Genomic DNA, 19,710 nt, shown 5'->3' with positions numbered 1-19,710 from the left:
ATGTTCATATATATTTTTTAAGCCCTGATAAACTTTGTGGAGCACAGTTCTAGCGAAGGGTACCATAATTTAAAATTCAGATACTGTTTGACTCAGAAAGTAATTCCACTTCATGAGTACACAGATATTCTTTAGAGCATTGTCAGTAATGGAAAAATACTGGAAACAACATATGAGTCTGTCAATGAGGAACTGGTTTAACAAATCATGATGCATTCATATGATAGAATATCATGAAATTGTTAAAAAAAAAAGAGCAGGAGGGAATTCTATAAGGAATGATATGAAGTAAGTTCTAAAACACATTAAGTTAAAAAAAATCATGATGAGAAGCTGTATAGTATGCCATCACTTTCATTAAAAATACATATAGGGGCTTCCCTGGTGGCGCAGTGGTTGAGAGTCCGCCTGCCGATGCAGGGGACACGGGTTCGTGCCCCGGTCTGGGAGGATTCCACCTGCCACAGAGCGGCTGGGCCCGTGAGCCATGGCCGCTGAGCCTGCGCGTCCGGAGCCTGTGCTCCGCAACGGGAGAGGCCACAACAGTGAGAGGCCCGCGTACCGCAAAAAAACAAAAAACAAAAACCAAACATATAAATGCTTTTTAATGTATAGAATACGAATGAATACACAGGAATCAAGGGAAGGGAGCTGGATGACTAGGGGGGACTTTCTATTCACCATAGCCTGTTAGTACAATTTACTTTTTATACCAGGTACATGTATTAACTACTCTAAAACTTAGCTTAAAAAATGCTCTGACAGTTTTATTTTATTTGTTGGTTATCTTCTTGTGTAAGGCAGAATGTTGGGTGTTCCATTCAGACAGGAGCCTAAAGGCCAGTAGGAAAGATTAAACACATGTACCATATCAGCAGGCTGCTTGTTAGAGTTGTCATTTTTGCATTGTCCAAATACTTTGCCCATTGTTTTTAGTGGACTGTTTATTTTCTTATTATTGTACTGAAGATTTCTTTTATATTCCGGAAACAAGTTATCAGATATTTGTCTTGCAGATATTTTCTCCAAGTTTGTGGCTTGTCTTTACATTTTCATAACACTGTCTGTGGAAGAACAGAAGTTTGAAATTCTAAGTGCAATATCTCAATTTTTTCTTTTATGGTCCATGCTTTTTGTGTCATATCTAAAAACTGCCTAACTCAGGTGTTGGCAAACTACAGCTGATTCAGCCCACTGCTTGTTTTTGTAAAATAAAGTTTTATTGGAACATAGCTATGCCTGTTTGTTTCCATGTTCTCTATAGCTGCTTTCATGTTACAGGACAGAGTTAAGTCTTTGCAGCAGAGATGATATAGCCCATAAAGCCTAAAATATTTACTGTCTGACCATTTACAGAAAAAGTTTGCCAACCTCTGGGCTAACCTAGCATCCCCAAAATTTTCTCCTGTGTTTTCCTTTAGAAATTTTATAGTTTTGTATTTTAAAATATTTGTCTATTAATTTTTTAAAAAATATTTATTTGTTTATCTTGGCTGCGCCGGGTCTTAGCTGTGGCATGTGGGATCTTTTAGTTGCAGCATGCAGGATCTTTAGTTGTGGCATGCGGACTCTTAGTTGCGGCATGCATGTGGGATCTAGTTTCCCGACCAGGGATCAAACCGGGCCTACTGCATTGGGAGCTCGAAGTCTTACCCACTGGCCCACCAGGGAAGTCTCTAGGTCTATTAATTTTTATATAAGATGTGAGATGTGCGTTGAGGTTCTTTTTTTTTCCCTGTATGGATTGTCATTTGTTATAGCCCTAGTTGTTATAAAGACAGTTTTTTCCATTGAATTACCATGGTACTTTTGTTGAAAATCAAATCAATTGACCATAACAGATATATTTCTGGACTGTCTCTTCTGTTCCATTGATCTGTATGTTTATCCTTATATCAGAATTATAATGTCTTGATGACTATAGCTCTATAGAAAGTATTGAGGGACTTCCGTAGCAGTCCAGTGGTTAAGACTCTGTGCTCCCACTGCAGGGGGCCTGGATTCAATGCCTAGTTGGGGAACAAAGATCTCGCATAAAGCATGGCACGGCCAAAAACAGAAAAAAAAATTGCAGGTCAAGAATAAAAAGATCTTCATTAAAAAAAAAAAAAAAGGAAAGTACTGAAATCAGGTAGTATAAAATTTCCAGCGTTCTTTTTTTTAGAATTATTTTTAGCATCCTAGGTTCTGTGCATTTCCATATAAATTTTAGAATCAACTAACCAGTTTTTATTTAAAAAATCCTCGTAGGATTTTTTTCTTTTTATTTATTTATTTTTGGCTGCGTTGTATCTTTGTTGCTGCATGGGCTTTCTCTAGTTGTGGCTTTTTTGTGGTGCACAGGCTTCTCATTGCGGTGGTTTCTCTTGTTACGGAGCACGGGCTCTAGGTGCAGGGGCTTCAGTAGCTGTGGCTCGCTGGCTCTAGAGCACAGGCTCAGTAGTTGTGGTGCACGGGCTTAGTTGTTCCGCAGCATGTGGGGTCTTCCCGGACCAGGGCTCGAACCTGTGTCCCCTGCATTGGCAGGCGGATTCTTATCCACTGGGCCACCAGGGAAGTCCCGTCTGGTGGGATTTTAATTGTGATTTATGTTAAATCTATACACTAATTTGAGGAGAATTGATATATTAACATTGATTAATCTGATCTTTGAAAACAGTATACTTCCATTTATTGAGGTCTTTGATTTCTCACTTGGTGTTTTGTATTTTTGAGCACAGAATTTTCCATTTATTTTGCTATATTTATCCTGTATCTTTCTTTTTTGATGCTAATGTAATTGCTACTGTTTTGTTAATTTATTTCTAATTATTAATTGCTGCCATATAGAAATACAATTAAATTTTGTATGTTGACTTTGTATCCTTCAATTTTGCCAAATTCAAAGCAAATTTAGTTTCAGTAGTAGATTCTTTGGGATTTTCTATATAGACAGTCCTGTCACTTGTGGACAAAAGACAGTTTTGTTTCCTTTTTTTTTTCATCTCTAGGCTTTTATTTCATTTTCTTGCATTATTGTACTGACAGTACAGTGCATTGTTGAATAGGAGCGGTGAGAGCAGATGTTCTTGCCTTGTTCCTGATTTTAGAGGGAAAGCATTTAGTCTTTCATGATTATGTATGATATTAGCTTTAGATTTGTTGTATATTCATGTCTTAGGCTGAGGACGTTCCCTTCTGTTCCTAGTTTTCTGAGTTTTGAATCGTGAATGGTTGTGGGTTTTTCCAGAATTTTTTTTGCATCTGTGAAGATGATCGCTTATATTTTAGTCTATTGATATGTTGAATTATATTGATGGATTTCTTTTTTCATAATGAACTAATATTGCATTCCTGGGATAAATGCTATTTGGTCATGATATATATTCCTTTTTGTATATTGCTAGATTCATTTTTCTAATATTTGGTTAAGATATTTTGTGTCTATGTTCATGAAAGGATATTGGTCTGTAATTTATTTTCCTTACAGTTTTTTTTTTGTCTGACTTTTATATCAGAGTTATGCTGTCCTCATAAGATGAATTGTGAAGTGTTTTCTCTACATTTATTTCTGGAAAATTTATATATTATTGTTATGATTTCTTCCTTAGATGTTGGTAGAATTTACCAAGGAAGCCATTTGTCATGGAACTTTCTTCATGGGAAGATTTTAAATGATGAATTAAATTTTCTTAATATATTAAGAGCTATTGTTATTTAATTTCTTGAGTGAACTTGGTAGTTTGTATTCAAACTTCCAAGGACTTGGTACATTTTATCAAAGTTGTAGAATTTATTGCCATAAAGTAGCTCATAATATTCTCGTATTATCCTTTTAATATCTGTAAAATTTCTAGTGCTGTCCTCTTTTCATTCTTGGTATAGTTAATTTGTGACTTCTCTCTCTCTCTCTCTCTCTCTCTCTCTCTCTCTGGCCAGAAGTTTATTCAGCGCTATTGAAATTCTCAAAGAACTACATTTCAGTTTCATAAATTTTCTCTATTGCTTTTTTTAGTTTCATTTCTTCCTTCTAATTCCTTTGTGTTTAATCTGCTCTTCTTTTTCTACTTAAGGTGGAGGCTTAGATTATTGATGCAAGACTTTTGTTTTCTAATATAAACAGTTTATGTTTTATGCTGTAAGTTTTTCTAAAAACTGCTTTAGTGGTATCCCACAAATTTTGATATGTTCCACTTTACGTTTAATTCAATTAAAAGTGTTTTTTAATTTCTCTTTTTAATCTTTGGGTTATTTAGAATTGTGTTGTTTAATTTCCAACCTTTGATAATTCTTAATCTATCTTTCAGTTATTGATTCTAACTTAATTCTGTTTTGGTCAGAGAAAATGCATTATTTAACTTAAATTCTTTTAAATATTTTGAGCTTTGTTTTATGGCCCAGAATATGGTCTTTCTTGGTGAGTGTTCCATGTACCCTTGAAAATAATGCATTTTCTGTTCTTGTTGTGTAAAATGGTCTATAAATATCCAATTAGGTCAAGTCAGTTGATAGTATTTTCAGGTTTTCTATAGCTTAGTGATTTTCTGTTTTCTTGTTCTGTTGATTAATAACAGAGGAGTATTAATGTCTACAACTGTAATTGTGGATTTGTCTAATCTCCTTACAGTTTTGTCATGAATTGATCCTTTATCGTTAAGTAGTATTCCTCTTTATCACTGGTGATATTCCTTATTCTGAGGTCTGCTCTTTCAGATATTAATACAGCCATGCTGTCTTGCCTTTCCCTCCTTTTACTTTTAACCTGTGTCTTTGTATATAAAGTAAGTGGATAGCATACGATTGGATTTTGTTTGTAAAATTTGATCTGATAATCTCTACCTTTTAATTGGGTGTTTAGATAATTTCTATTTAATATAATCATTGAAAGTTTGGATTTAAACCTACTATCTTGCTAGTTGTTTTCTATTTTTGAATCTTTTTTGTTTATTTTTTCTGCCTTCTATTGAATTAATCATTTTTCATAATTTCATTTTATCTAACTCTTGGCTTATTCTGTATGTTTATACATACACACATATTTTTGCGGTTGCTCTAGGTCATGGTTTCTTAACCTTGGCACTGTTTGTATTTTTGGTTGGATAATTCTTTGTTGTTGGGTCATGGAGGGGATACCTGTGTCCATTGCAGGATTTTTAGCATCCCTGGTCTCTATCTACTAGATGACAGTAGCACCCTTTCCCCACCCCCAGCCGTGACGACCAAAAAAGTTTCTAGACTTTGCTACATGTCCCTGAGGGGGCAAAATTGCTCCTGGTTGAGAACCCCTACTCTACGGTTTATTTTATTTATTTTATTTTATTTTTGTTTTTTGGCTGCGTTGGGTCTTCTTTTCCGCACACGGGCTTATCTCTCTCTGGTTGTGGTGAGCGGGGGCTACTCTTCATTGTGGTGTGCAGGTTTCTCATTGTGGTGGCTTCTCTTGTTGGGAGCATGGACTCTAGGCACGTGGGCTTCAGTAGTTGTGTCACACGGGCTCAGTAGTCATGGCTCGCAGGCTCTAGAGTGCAGGCTCAGTAGTTGTGGCACACGGGCTTAGTTGTTCCGCGGCATGTGGGATCTTCCCGGACCAGAGCTCAAACCTGTGTCTCCTGCATTGGCAGGCGGATTCTTAACCACTGCGCCACCAGGGAAGCCCCTACTCTATGGTTTAAAAGATATATCTTTAACTTATAATAGTTTTTTTCACATTTTTTAAAATCACATTTTTTCTTCAAATAATATACTACTTCATGTGTCATGTAATACCTTATATACAGCATAGTTCAACAACTATCTTCCATCTTTATACTATGTTGTCATAAATTTTATTTCTATGTATGTTATTAACACATTATCATTTTTTGCTTTAGTTCGTGTTTAACCTTCTAAAATCAATAAAATATGAAAAAATAGTCTTTTATTTTTACCTTCTCTTTCTAATGCTCTTCATTTCTTTTTTGTAGATCCAAATTTTCACCTGGGAATTTTCACTGCTGCCTAAAGAACTTCTTTTAACATTTCTGGTGTCTGCAGGCAGTGAATTCTCTCATTTTATTTGTCAAAAAATTCCTTCTTTCTTCCTTTAGTTTTCAAAACTATTTTTGCTGGTTATAGAATTCTATGTTCAGCTCTTTTTTCTTTCAGTACCTGAAAGGTATTATATTCAATATTGTCTTTGGCTTGTATAATTTTCTGAAGGTAAGGAAATTTTAATCTTTGTTATTTGTATCTAGTCTTTCTTTTTTCTCTGTCTTAGAGATTTTTATCTTTGTTTTTCTACAGTTTGAGTATGATATACCCGTGTATGTTTGTTTGTGTGTGCGTGTTTTGGTATTTATCATGATTGGGGTTCTCTGGGATTTTTTGCTCTCTAGTTTGTTGTCTTAGATTCATTTGGGAAAATTCTTGGCCATTATCTTTTTATGTATTTCTTGTATCTTATTATTTTTGTTTTCTTCTCCTGGGGCTCCAATTAAATGGTTGTTATACATTTTGATATAGTTCCACAGCTCTTGGATGCCCTGAACTGTATTTTTCCTTCATTTTTTTAAAACTGTGGTTTCATTTTGTATTATTTCTATTGTCCTGTCTTTAAGTCCACTGAGTCTTTCCTAATCTGTGTCCAGGCTGCTGTTGAGGCTGCCAAAGAAATTTTTCTTCTCTAATGTAAACAAAATTTCTTTTGTTGTTTCTAGCTTTTCTATCTTACTTGTTTAAAGTTTCCATGTCGCTGCTGAAAATTTCCATCTTTTTATGCATGTTATCCATCTTGTCTACTAGATCATCTAACAGTTATTTTAGAATGTTTGATAATTTCAGTTAATGAATCAGTCCTGATTCTGTTGATTACTTTATCTCTTGACAAAGGGTTATTTCTTCTTGCTTTTGTGGATGCTTCATAGTTTGTGATTTAATGCTCATCATCATGTACAGAAGAATAGGAGAGACTGAAGTGATCCTCTTCTCTCAGGCTGTGTTTGTCAGAGGTTGAGTCGATCTAATCTTGAAGTGAGGTGGGTTTGGATTTTGTGGCCATCATTACCTTCAGTGTACCACAGGCTTCACATTTCTCCATTTGGCTGCTGTTGCCTTGTGTTTAGAGTGTGGCATGTGGTACTACAGGATTCTTCTGTGATCCTGTATCACCCTCATCTTTCAACAGTCTTTGCACATCTGTTTGCAGAGGGATTTCATGTTACTGTTTTTCTCCCAGTGATAGATTATTGTTGCTTGTTACCCAGTGCTATGCTTGTGGGACAGGGCAAAGTTCTGTTTTGTTCTGGTGCAGACTCAATCCTGGTCAGGCCCTACATTCCTGGGTATCAGTGGTAGGACTTTCTTAGCTTTCCTGCTTTCTCTTCCCTGTGGTGGTCAAACACTCATACATTTGTGGTTGGTCTTGGGCAGAAATATCCTTTCCCTCCCTTGTAGTAGTACATCTCTGTTGGTATTGGTGCAGGATCCTTTGCCCAAGACTTTTTCCTCTCCCCCTCCCCTACAGTGGCAGAGGGGGTTTTTTTGCCTCTACTTTCTCATAGCATCAATGTGTCTTTCTTTGCCTGTGTCTGGGAGCTTAGGAGTGTTTTCTCCCCATCTGGGAGAGGCATTTTGCTTCTGTTCTCCTCTGAAGCAGTGGACTTTTGCCTGGACCCTGGGGTGAGAGGGTTTTCTGTCCTTCCCCCAGTGGCTCTAGGCTTTTGCTCTGTGTTGGGGACGGGTTGGGGAAGCAGGCAGAGCTTCAGGCCTGTACTTATCACCTTGTACACACTTGCTTCAGTGATGAAAGGCTTTCTCTGGTTTCCTGTCCTACCTCTAACCTTTCTTGTGAGAATCTGGTTGAGGCATGTAGAAGAACTTGCAACTGAGTGTAAACTCTCCTTGTGTCTGGGGTTCTCAACCATTCCTAACTGACATAGTAGTTCATACTTGGTCTTAAAGAATTTGTTAAAATCTTAACTGATTTTTTTTTCTTACATACGTGTATGGAGGCCACTTCTTCTGATGACCTGCCAAAGGTAAAACAGTTTGTGTGTACAGCCTCTCCCTGGAGGAATTTGTCCCTCTTTGGTATTTAAATTACTTGGTTGCCTTCTGACTTCAATTCTTTATGAGATTCAAGAGAAGTTTTGATTTTATAAATCTGGCTTTTTCTCACTAGGGTGGGAAAACATTCTTTTGTGGCTTTCTGCATTCTAGGTGGAAGTGGAACTACTTAGAGTTCTTGACAGGGTTTGCTATTTCAAACTGCTGCTTATTCGGATCCCTCTTGAATGTTTTCTCTTGCCTTCATTTGCCTCTTGAGCACTTTGTCATTTAGGATTGAACCCAAGGGACTACTTCCTCCATGAAGCTTTTCCTGATCCCACTAAGTAGAATAGAACATTTCTTGAATTGTACAACTGCTTTGCTTCTTGTACAGCTGTGTTTCATTTTTGCAGACCCGTTGAAACCTTCATTAAGGTTGAGCAGCTTTCAGAATTCGAGACCTCTCAACCTGAGAACTGTCCTTCTGCCTTCAAAGTTTATGGCTGTTATGGTTGATAGATTTTAGGTAGGATCATAAAGTAAACTTGAGATAAAGAAATATACAAGAGAACTTACATTTATTAATATAATAAAATTTGTGAAATCATACCACATAGTTTCCTGTGTACAGTTATTGCTTGAACTAAATTATTTTCAGAAATAAGACTGAAATTTGTAGAATCTAATTTCTTAGAACTGTGGGCTTGGTTACACAAGCTAGTATATATTCACACAATGAAATATCATGGAGTTTTAAAAAACAGTGATAAAACATATCCTAACATGGTAAATCTGCAGGATATAATGAGTGAAAAAAAATAAGGTGCAAAACTGAATATTTTGTGTAAGAAGGCAGGAAGAATAAGATTATATTTGCAGTTAAGTGTATTTGCATAAAGAATTACTAGAAGGATATACATACAAGAAACTAATAAAAGTGGTGACCTGTAGTAAGCAAGGACAATGTGAGCTGCAAGTGGATGATATACAAATGAGACTTCTCAAACATGTTATGTTCCTTTTTACATCATTTTGATTTTTGATTCATGTGAATGTAGTATATATTAAGAAAAGTTAAAGTTAATGAACATTATGTGAATCTTAAAAGATAACAGGAAGATTTGAAAAATACTTTAGAGCTGATAAAATATGTTGGCCTATGAAATAAAAATTGTGTGTGAGATACCTTTATTTTACGTAAATCAGATTTTACAGATGAAAAGGTGAATACAAAGCATGGAGAATTGCAAAGATCAAGGTTTTATGAATCTGGCTCTAGATGAATAAATATATAGAAAGGCTGGTTTTCTAGCATGATTAGAAAGGTTTGGGGTCTAGACCCAATGTGGGTGATCCCTCAAAGCAGAAAGGAGCATTGTGTTTAGGCAGCAACTATAACAGAAACACAGAGTGCTGAGAGTGGACTGGGGAACAATTTCTTACTCATGAAACTACTGGGCATATCCTTGGAAACTGATAAAATGTATCTAACTATTGTCAGGAAGAACAGGAGATGAGAATACCAAAGAATATTCTTATTACAAATTAAAACATATAAAGAAACAATAATTACATTACGTAAATAGGTTATAGCCCAGAAATCAACCTTGTTGTAGACAAATGAAATGTATAAGAAGAAATTTATAAATCAAGGGGTGGTTTACTTAATTACTTAATGTTGTTAGGAAAACTGGCAATTTGGAATACAGGTCAGTTCAGAGTTAAATCTCTTTCCATACATCATTTGGAATGAAGTATTCAAATAATTTAGCCCACAGAAAAGTGAAAATCAGAGTATTTATCTGTTATCAAGAAATTCCTAAGCAAAGAAATAATAAAAGAAGTGAAAAATGCACTGATGGATAAATCTGGCCACGTGAAAAGAAAAACTTTTGTATTGAAAGCCAGCGATAGACTGAGAAAATGTTAAAAGTAGATGAAAGACATAGTATTTTTACAATATAAGTGGTTAAGGAAAACATAAAACTCCTTTCCTATTCTACCCCAGGTGGGGCTGGAAGAGGGAGAGTTGCACACTTGGGAACAAAGGCAGTGTGCGTTACGGGAGAAGGATCTGATTAATGACATAGGTAGCGTTCAGTGTCTAACTAAATTTGAAGACCTTAATATTATAGCAGGATCAGTCCACGTGGTTGTGTGTTTTTTCTCTAGCAGGTGATTGAATTGACCCAGGATTAGGAATTTGAGAGTGGAGAAGTGGAAGAAAGAAAATAACGTACTTGGTGGACTGATAGCTTGGGTGACAACCAAGATTTTGAGATTGGTGATAACACAGAACTGGAAAGATGAGTGTAGGTAGAGTGCATCTAAGGGATTGAGACTGGACCCCGGTTAGAAAAGATAGAGCGGAATATTGAACGACAAAGTCAAGAAGAGGGTAGGACAGCCAGATGGCATGACCATGAGGGAAAGGGTGGGACTGCTTGTGAGGTAGGGTCTGGAAATGTTACTGTGGACAAGGTTGATTCCTATGGCCTTAGTCTTCACTCTAGAGGGTTCTTTTCAAGAGCCAGATTTAGCCCAGTGGTTGAAAGTAGTGTTCAGTGATAAGCTTGAGGATGTAGAGGTCTTTTGTTTTACTATGTAAAAGGGGTTTCCAGAGGTCCCTGTGGAAAAGGTTGGAAGGAAGGGCGGCAGTTGGGGAACACATGCAGTGACTGAGACAGCAAAGAGAACACTGTGGGCATGAAGACAAGAGAAAAGGTAGTCACAATGGTTTATGTTTTGAATAAAGCCCAAGGGTGACAGGGATGGGAGCCACAGGTAGAAGTAACTAGCAAGATTCCTGAATTGACCTGTGGTGTAATGATCGTCTCTGGAGCCTGATCCACTGTGTCTTTGTAATCTAAAGGGAATATTAGTGGAAAACTTAACTCTGGGTGGTATAACCTAAAGCAGTTAGGCTTTAAATAACGAAAGCCAGTGGGGCTCACATTTCTTAAGCATTCTCTGATGTCTGCACAGTCCCACTGTTTGGAGTTAGCTTTGAGGTAGAATGGGAAGATACAGTACTACCATTAATTTAGGAAAGTCCACAATTTGTCACGTCCTACTGCCAAGGACCCAGGAATGAATGATAGCCATCATATTGGGTGCTTCTTTATCATAGAGGTATCTTCTGCTGGAAATCCTGTTTCCTCCTGCTGTTCCATTTTACCTGAAACTGGGTACTGAGGCCACTGCTGCTGGGGTGACTTCAGCAACTCTGATGAGTGAGTCAGTAGCTTAGGTCTCTTGCCTCCTTGAATTACCAATGCAAAGCTCAATTTACTGCATACCTCCTTTGGGGATCAGAACCTTTTTAAAGCTAGTAACTAATTACTGCTTATCAACTTTATATTTGTTTACTTACTTAACCTTTATTCTTTAATTTCAGTTTTTAAAATCTGTGGTAGGGACAAGAATGGGAATTAGAATTTCTTGAACAACGAAAGCATCTGTTATAAGAATCTTTGTATGCTTATAGGGAAACAATGATGTGTCACAGTATCTAAAATCTAATGTTTTCAGTAGAACAAATGTCTCTTTTCTCCTACTTTAGATCTAATGAGATGTAACTGGAACCGACTCTGATGATAAAAATCAAGGACCATCAGGCAAGATCAGGCAGTAAGAATTTTTGCTTCCAAATGAAGACACCGACATTTAGAACTTCTACTTATTCTAAGGTATTCGAGGTACAGTTTTACTTTAATTTGACTCCTTGGCAGTCATTTTATAATGCTGATTTCTATCTATATAGATTTCATAAGTTTAAAAGTTTTTATGTTAGAATGGTTAGCTTTTGGGGAAGAGGCCACCCCCCCCCGACACACACGTTCCTCCAAATCTGAGAAGAGATTCAGATTTTAAAGGGAGGTCATCCTTATAATTAGGAAAGCATGTCAATTATAAGAAATAGAATGGACTTCCCTGGTGGCACAGTGGTTAAGAATCCACCTGCCAGTGCAGGGGACATGGGTTCGAGCCCTGGTCCAGGAAGATCCCACATGCCGCAGAGCAACTAAGCCCGTGAGCCACAACTACTGAGCCTGCATTTTAGAGCCCGCCAGCCACAGCTATGAGCCCGCGTGCCACAGCTACTGAAGCCCACGTGCCTAGAGCCCATGCTCCGCAACAAGAGAAGCCACTGCAATGAGAAGCCCGCGCGCCACAACTAGAGAAAGCTGTGCACAGCAAGAACCAAAGCAGCCAAAACTAAATAAAGTAAATAAATTTATTAAAAAAAAAAGAAGAAACACAAATGTAAGAAAATATATCAAAATGTTCATTAAAAATAAAGAAATACACTGAGTGCAGATTAACAGTATAGAAGAACTGGAATAAATAAATGTCAATTTAATAATTATTTTATTTATGTCATGACCCTCTGAGATGAGCAATTGAATTCAGCACTCTAACCAGCTGTGCTTACATGATACAAGAGATCTTAGTGATTGTCCTTTAGTTTGATCTGGAAACCTCTCTTTCCTGTTTTCCTAAACTTACTGTTAAGAGTTTTCTATTCACCAAGAAATGTCACTTATACTCCCTGTAGACTGTTTCTATAGGACCTTGGGGATCTGACGGGTTAGTTTCACTTAGATCAGAAAAACCAGACGTGTAATTAAAGAGTCAAATGATACTTCCAAATCATTGGGTGGCTGTCCACTTTAAAGACTACATAAGACAATTGAAAACAATCAAAGGAAACATAGTATCAACAGAAAACATAGTGGTCTCTATTTTTCTAAAATACATATAAATTTCAAAGAGGGTACAGTTAGTTTGTTATTTAAAAACAAAATAATTTCGTGTTAATTGTATTTTTCCAAATAGGCAGAAAGTATGGAAAGATAATTATTTTTAGGGACAGTCAGAGTTGGTTGGTTCTCTGTATACATTATAGAGGTTTGTAAATTAATTTTGCTAGATTATAGAGAAGATGAAAATCTGAGAAAAATGTATCACTTATTACTTGGATTTTAAATTTCATTTTATTCTGTTTCGGAAGAAGAATATGTAAAACAGTAAATTCTAAAATATAAGAATCCATATTGAAAAACCTAAGACTGCTTCAGTTAAAATAAATGGATTACTTTCTAGAAGGCGGTGGTATAATTGAGCAGTTTTTGCCAAAGAAAAGTTACCTCGAGTCAAATAGCAGATGAAAAAGAGGTTGTTTTGATGAGAAGTTTTAAGACTTCTCTGGCAGCTAGCAGGTATATTGTACTTTTCAAAAATTTTTTGGTGTCAGTTTGAATCAAATGGTAATGATATTAAATATATAATTTGACTTATTACCAGAATCATTTTCCTTTTTAAAAAATTTGGATGTACTTTATTTTTTGGCTGTGTCAGGTCTTAGTTGCGGCACGCGGGATCTTTTGTTGCAGCGTGCAGGCTCTTAGTTGTGGTGCGTGGGCTCCAGAGCTCGTGGGCTCTGTAGTTGCGGCACACGGGCTCTCTAGTTGTGGCATGCAGGCTTAGTTGCCCCATGGCATGTGGGATCTTAGTTCCCTGGCATCCCCTGCAGTGCAAGACGGATTCTTAGCCACTAGACCACTAGGGAAGCCCCTCCCTTATTTTTTAAAGCTAGCTTTCCTGCTTACTTTCATTTAACAACATTAGTTGAATGTTCAGGCTTTGCGAAGAATAAGTCTAAATATGTGGAAGGATATAAATTATTCTATAACTTCATTATGAATGAAGTTGAAGACATCTTTCACTCAGAATGTTTACTCTGGGTCTAGGGAGGCTAAATACTCTCATCTGAAAACCATTTAAAAGCAATTTTGAGGACTTCCCTGGTAGCACAGTGGTTAAGAATCTGTCTGCCAATGCAGGGGACACGGGTTTGAGCCCTGGTGCAGGAAGATCCCACATGCCGCAGAGCAGCTAAGCCCTTGCACCACAACTACTGAAGTCCGCGCACCTAGAGCCCGTGCTCCGCAACAAGAGGAGCCACTGCAATGAGAAGCCCACGCACCACAAAGAGTAGCCCCCGCTTGCCGCAAGTAGAGAAAGCTCATGCGCAACAATGAAGACCCAGTGCAGCCAAAAATAAAATAATTAAAAAGAAAAAAAAGCAATTATGAAATGAGCACATAAAAATCATAGTTTAGTATTCCTTTCTAAGTAATATAGTTAAGTTCTGTATTCAGATGTCAACAAAAAGAGAGTAGGAAATTCTGATCAATTGAATTTGGTGACTAATTGGGTGTGGTTGTCACCCATCTATGGTTCTACTTGTGAAAGTGCCATATAACCAAATTAGGTTGCTTAAATCCTTAAATTAGGGATTTCTATTCATCAATTTCTTATATTGCCCTGCACATTTGCAAACTAATATTTGTCATTTTCCCTTTCAAAAATGAAGTAAAAATTTCACAAACTTGTGCTCAGAAGTTTTATATAATACATTTTGACAATATTTTCTTTCCTTCTTTTTTTTTTTTTGCTGTACGCGGGCCTCTCACTGTTGTGGCCTCTCCCGTTGTGGAGCACAGGCTCCAGACACGCAGCCTCGGCGGCCATGGCTCACGGGCCCAGCCGCTTCGCGGCACGTGGGATCTTCCCGGACCGGGGCACGAACCCGCGTCCCCTGCATCGGCAGGCGGACTCTCAACCACTGCGCCACCAGGGAAGCCCTCTTTTTTTTTTTTTGACAATATTTTCTTAAAATTTTTTTGAGAGGATTTTAAGATTTTGAGATAGTGGGATTTTGTTTTTTTGGGAAGGGGGATTAAAACAAAACAAAATTAGTACGAGTTACGGCCCTAGAACATTTGTAAGGTGATGTCTTGGATTATAGTTTACATTAAGTTAAAACAGTACCTTTTAAAAATATTTTGTTTGGACTCACAAAAACATTTGAAAACATTTCAACAAGGTATAATTGAGGGAATAGGTATTCCCTTGCCACCATGATTTTCTCTATGGTGTGATGGAAAGAGCACAAGCTTTGGCTCTTCTACTTTCATGCTACCCTGAGGAATTGAATTAATATTTGTCTTAGTTTCCTTTTCTTTAATAGTTACTTTTTAGACTTTTGATGAAAAATGAAAAAAATGTATAAAATTATATAAAATGATGCTTTTCAGTGTTAGATTAATGCACATTATTGCTAAAGATAGAGAAGACCACACTACTGAAGTATCATTCACAGTTATCCTTCTTCTAGCAAAAAACAGGTCAACTCACACTACTACTGAGAAGCTTGTCAAACCAGTTTCAAACTTAACGACAAATATTATGCTTGGAGAGAAAGTAAAATGAGCTTTTGGCAAAAATCCCTTATCAAAGGCATACCATCTGGAAAAGCAATTACTGTCATGTGCATGCTAGCAGAATTTTTTGTTTTTCAGTTGGATGAAAGCACTGATGTGCTGAGGACATACCAGCACTTCATAGAGATGTGTTACTGTTTAATCACTGAGAAATCCACACTAACAGAAGAGTTTTTTTGTTGATATTTTGTTTTATTGTTGTTGTTGTTGGTGGTGGTGGTTGGTTAGTTTTTTAAAGCCATTGTTGTCTGGAAAAGTTGCATTGGCCCCTCTGATCAAAACCCAACAACTTTAGCTGTAGGAGAGGGTGCACTTGGTCTGTGAATAAAAGAAATTGCACCAAGATATAAATTTATATCCTGCTTTTCTCCAGAGGAAAAAGTTTGGCATTTAGTAACGTGATTTCTGGTTGTGATTTAATGTTGAAAAAAACCAGTAAAAATTGTGGATGTAAGCAATTTTTGGCCACTAACACCGTGTCTTTTTAGGATTTTGGGAAGAAATGGTCAGCAAATATAGGATCCTGCTTTTCCACAGCGATGTATGCTAGCTGTGTAGGGTGACAGGGCTTTACATGTTTGTTAATTTGCTTTTTAGTAAAATAAGAAGAATGTTTCTTTACTACTGATAATGCCATTTCTATGATTTCAGGGAGGCATAAACTTACATCTACTTTTTCAAATAGTCAGAACTTATAACTTCATATTCACAGTATCATGAGTTTCAATGTTAAGGATGAGGTATAAGAATTTTATAAAAGTCTGAATTATGATGCAAAATAATTCTTATCTAAGAGTTTGACCATTTCCCCACACTTGATGATTTTATTGGATTATCAAAGAAAAAACAACCAGTGAATTTTTATTGTACATGTTTAAAAACCACATCTAAATTTTGAAATAGAACATGAAGAAATACTTTCCAGAGCCAAAATGCCGGCAGAGAATATATTAGGAATCTTGTTGCTCCAGTCTCTCAAATTGAAGCATTTAACATCGAGTTTTGAGTGGGATATGCTCTTTTTTGGACCTTGAATGGAATGCTGAAAGTAGACTTGAGAAGGAAATATTTCTATAATTTCTGGGTCCATGTTCAATCATAATATCCAGAATGTATTCAATATAACACAGTTGATTTATAATTAAGAATTAGGCATTTTTAGTTTAGTAGAAATAAAGAATAAGAAAGGAGCTAGTTGAAATGGAAAGCAGCTTATGGTTAAAGCTGGTTCCAGAGCTGGGGCCTTGAACATCTTGCAAGGAAGCTATCATAGGGGGTGGCAAAACAACGAAGGTGCTTAATTGAATGGGCTCTGTCTGGCCAAAGATGAGACAATTTGAGCATTAGTAAGTATAACTACAATATATAATCAATCACATCCAATATGTTTAAACTGATGAGTTCATGATGATACTTTAAAGAACTCATTCATTTTCTTTGGAGTATGCTAAGAAACCAACTATACCTGAAGGTGACCAGTAGTTGAGGAGAGGAAGTTTCTTTTCTCAGGTGTATTCTAGTTAGTAGTATTCTATTTACAGTTAAGGGGTGATAAATAGAACATTACCATTTCATAATGAATTCCAGGACGTAAGCAAAGATCATCAGTGGCTGCTAACATCACAGGAGGAGGGACAGTCGGACATTAGGTTTCTCTTAATGAAAGTTCACGATCCTTTCTGTGAAGTATCGTTGCCAAAAAAATTGAATTTGAATCTAAATCTGATCAAGCCTGTAGCTCCAATTACCAATTTACAGGAAACATAGAAGACAGGGAAACAAGGGAAATGATACCATGGAGATGCAGTCAGCAGAATGTAGACTATGGGGAAGTCTTTGGGACACACAACTTGGTTTTTTTTTAAACAAATAAATTGTGAGGAACAAAACAAGAGAAAAGAAGGAAGAAAACTGAAATTAATAGCAATGTTTGGACTTTATTTGGGTCCAGATTTTAATAAATAAATATTTATAAAATAATCAGGGAAATTTGAACACTGGATATTTTATATTAAGAAATTATTGTTAATTTTTAGGTGTGATAGATAACAGCATGTAGTTATATTGAAGAAGAGTCATCTTTTAGAGATACGTAGTGAAATGTTGATGGATGCAAGGATTTGTCTGGGATCTGCTTTATTATCAGGAATAGAGGGAAGGCTGTGGCTGGGGATGAATCAAGCTTGGCCATGAGTTGATCTTTGTTTAAGCTAGGCACTTGTGGTGTTGGAGGGTGGGGTGGTGGTGGTGTAATTCTTGATATTATTCTCTAAGCTTTTTTGAAAATTTCCATAAGAAAAAGGTCCAGAAATTTACATGTTCTCTTTCTTGGCTTATAAGAATACAATTGAACTATGTGTATTTAGCAACCTGCTGAATTTTTATTTCTAATAATTTCTTGAGTCTTTTGGGATATATATATACAAAACCATATTGTACACAAATGACAGTTGTACTATATAGTGCTTACTGTTTACCAGGCTCTATTTTAAGCACCTATGCGTATTAACCCATTAGGTCCTTGTAAGGAAGAGCTCCAGTGAAATAGACATTAACTTGCCCAACGTTGTGTAGCTGGTATGTGGCAGAGCTGGGATTTGAATCCAGGCATTCTAGCCCTAGAGTCTGTGCTTCTCTGTTTGTTTGTTTGTTTTTGCGGTAAGCGGGCCTCTCACTGCTGTGGCCTCTCCCGTTGTGGAGCACAGGCTCCGGACACGCAGGCCCAGCGGCCATGGCTCACGGGCCCAGCCGCTCTGCGGCATGTGGGGTCTTCCCGGACCAGGGCACGAACCCGTGTCCCCTGCATCGGCAGGCGGACTCTCAACCACTGAGCCACCAGGGAAGCCCGCTTCTGTGGTTTTTATATCTCCTTATAAGCTTTATTTTTAACCCCTTCACTCTAATCCTTGTACCCTTTATTTCTTTTGTTTGTTTTAGTGTACTGGCTAGAATTTAAACTTTTAAATACCAGTTTTCATTTGTAATTTTGATTTTGGAAGTTGTCTTAATATTTAGTGAATCCAGAGTCCAGTCAAATTTACTCCTTTATAAATACAAGGTACTCACCAAGAAACTAAGAATTGACTTAGTATGAAGCTAGAAGCCAAAGAATAAAGTGTATCGCTATTTAAAGTTGCCAAGACATGGAAGCAACCTACATTTCTATCTAGAGAGGAATGGATAAAGAAGGTGTGGTACATATATATACATTTGACTACCACTCAGCCATAAAAAAAGAATGAAATAATGCCATTTGCAGCAACAGGGATGCATCTAGAGATTATCACACTAAGTGAAGTAAGTCAGACAAAGACAAATATGATATCACTTATATGTGGAATCTAAAAAAAAAAACGATACAAATGAACTTATTTACAAAACAGAAATAGACTCACAGACATAGAAAACAATCTTACGGTTACCAAAGGGGAAAAGTGGGGTGGGGGATAAATTAGGAGTTTGGGATTAACAGATACACACTATTGTATATAAAATATATGTATTTTATATTCAGAATACATATTTTATATATGTATATATATATATATATATCTGAATCACTTTGCTGTACCCCTGAAACTAACACAACATTGTAAATCAATTATACTTCAATTAAAAAAAGTAGAATAAAGTGTATAGTAACAGCTTCTAGTTTTTTTTTTCAAAATTAGATTTATCTCCCGATCTGCAAGCAGCCTATTCCTGGTCCGTTTGACTTTGAGTTACTTGTTGATTCCATTGGTCCTATTTGCTGAATTTCTCTGTGACTCTTTGATCTTCTTCCCCCGACACCCCCACACCTGTCATACAATTACTTCTCATTTGACTTTACATGGGTTCCTGAGATAAAATCAGGGGAAGCACTTAGCACACTGTCCAGCACATAACATATATCTAGTAAATATGCCTTTTGGTTTAAGAGAAAGCTACTTCACAGTTTTGTTTTAAAAATTGTTCTTATTTCTTTAATTAATTTTTTAAATGGGGAGAGGCGAATATGGCGTAGTTACTTTAAGAAGCCCGAGGCCTGGGACGTGGGGGAAAAACTGATGATAATGTGCTGTGGTGGTTTAATGAGTATCTTTGTGTTCTCTGTAAGGCACTTGCTTATAATAGTCTCTCAGTTTGAGAAAGATTACCGAGAGAGTTGGATGCCAAAATAATACTTCTCTACTAGGGGGTGAGGTAGGAACAATTTAGGGGAAAATGTAACTTGTCCCAACTCCATGGGATATTTACATTTCTCTTTGGCCAGCAGCAAAATACATTATGATGTTGTAAGATAGCTAAGCTTCATGAAAGGAGGCATATACGCCTCAGTAAGGAGGACAATTTTTGGTTTCACCCTCAAGAGAAAGAGATTGTTCATAATTACAGATAACCTTTTCCTGAAGTTTGTGGAAGGTGACCATCTGAA

General features: G+C 36.8%; 1 protein-coding gene across 8 annotated transcripts in view; it reads left to right on the top strand.

Moving 5' to 3' along the window:
• NCOA1 (nuclear receptor coactivator 1) overlaps positions 1 to 19,710 on the top strand; it is a 261,529-nt gene that overhangs the window by 50,862 nt on the left and 190,957 nt on the right. For 7 of the 8 annotated variants that reach the window (XM_079940466.1, XM_079940461.1, XM_079940462.1 and 4 more), the window contains exon 2: positions 11,567 to 11,693. The gene's annotated coding sequence lies outside the window, so the exon portion shown is untranslated. Of the gene's footprint in view, positions 1 to 11,566; positions 11,703 to 19,710 lie in introns of all 8 variants that reach the window. The other variant, XM_079940463.1, reaches the window with a different exon arrangement.

Source organism: Stenella coeruleoalba, assembly GCF_951394435.1.
Source record: "Stenella coeruleoalba genome assembly, chromosome: 13".
Classification (NCBI taxonomy): domain Eukaryota; kingdom Metazoa; phylum Chordata; class Mammalia; order Artiodactyla; family Delphinidae; genus Stenella; species Stenella coeruleoalba.
Note: the sequence above shows the minus strand (reverse complement) of the source record. Positions and strands in the feature narration are given on the sequence as shown.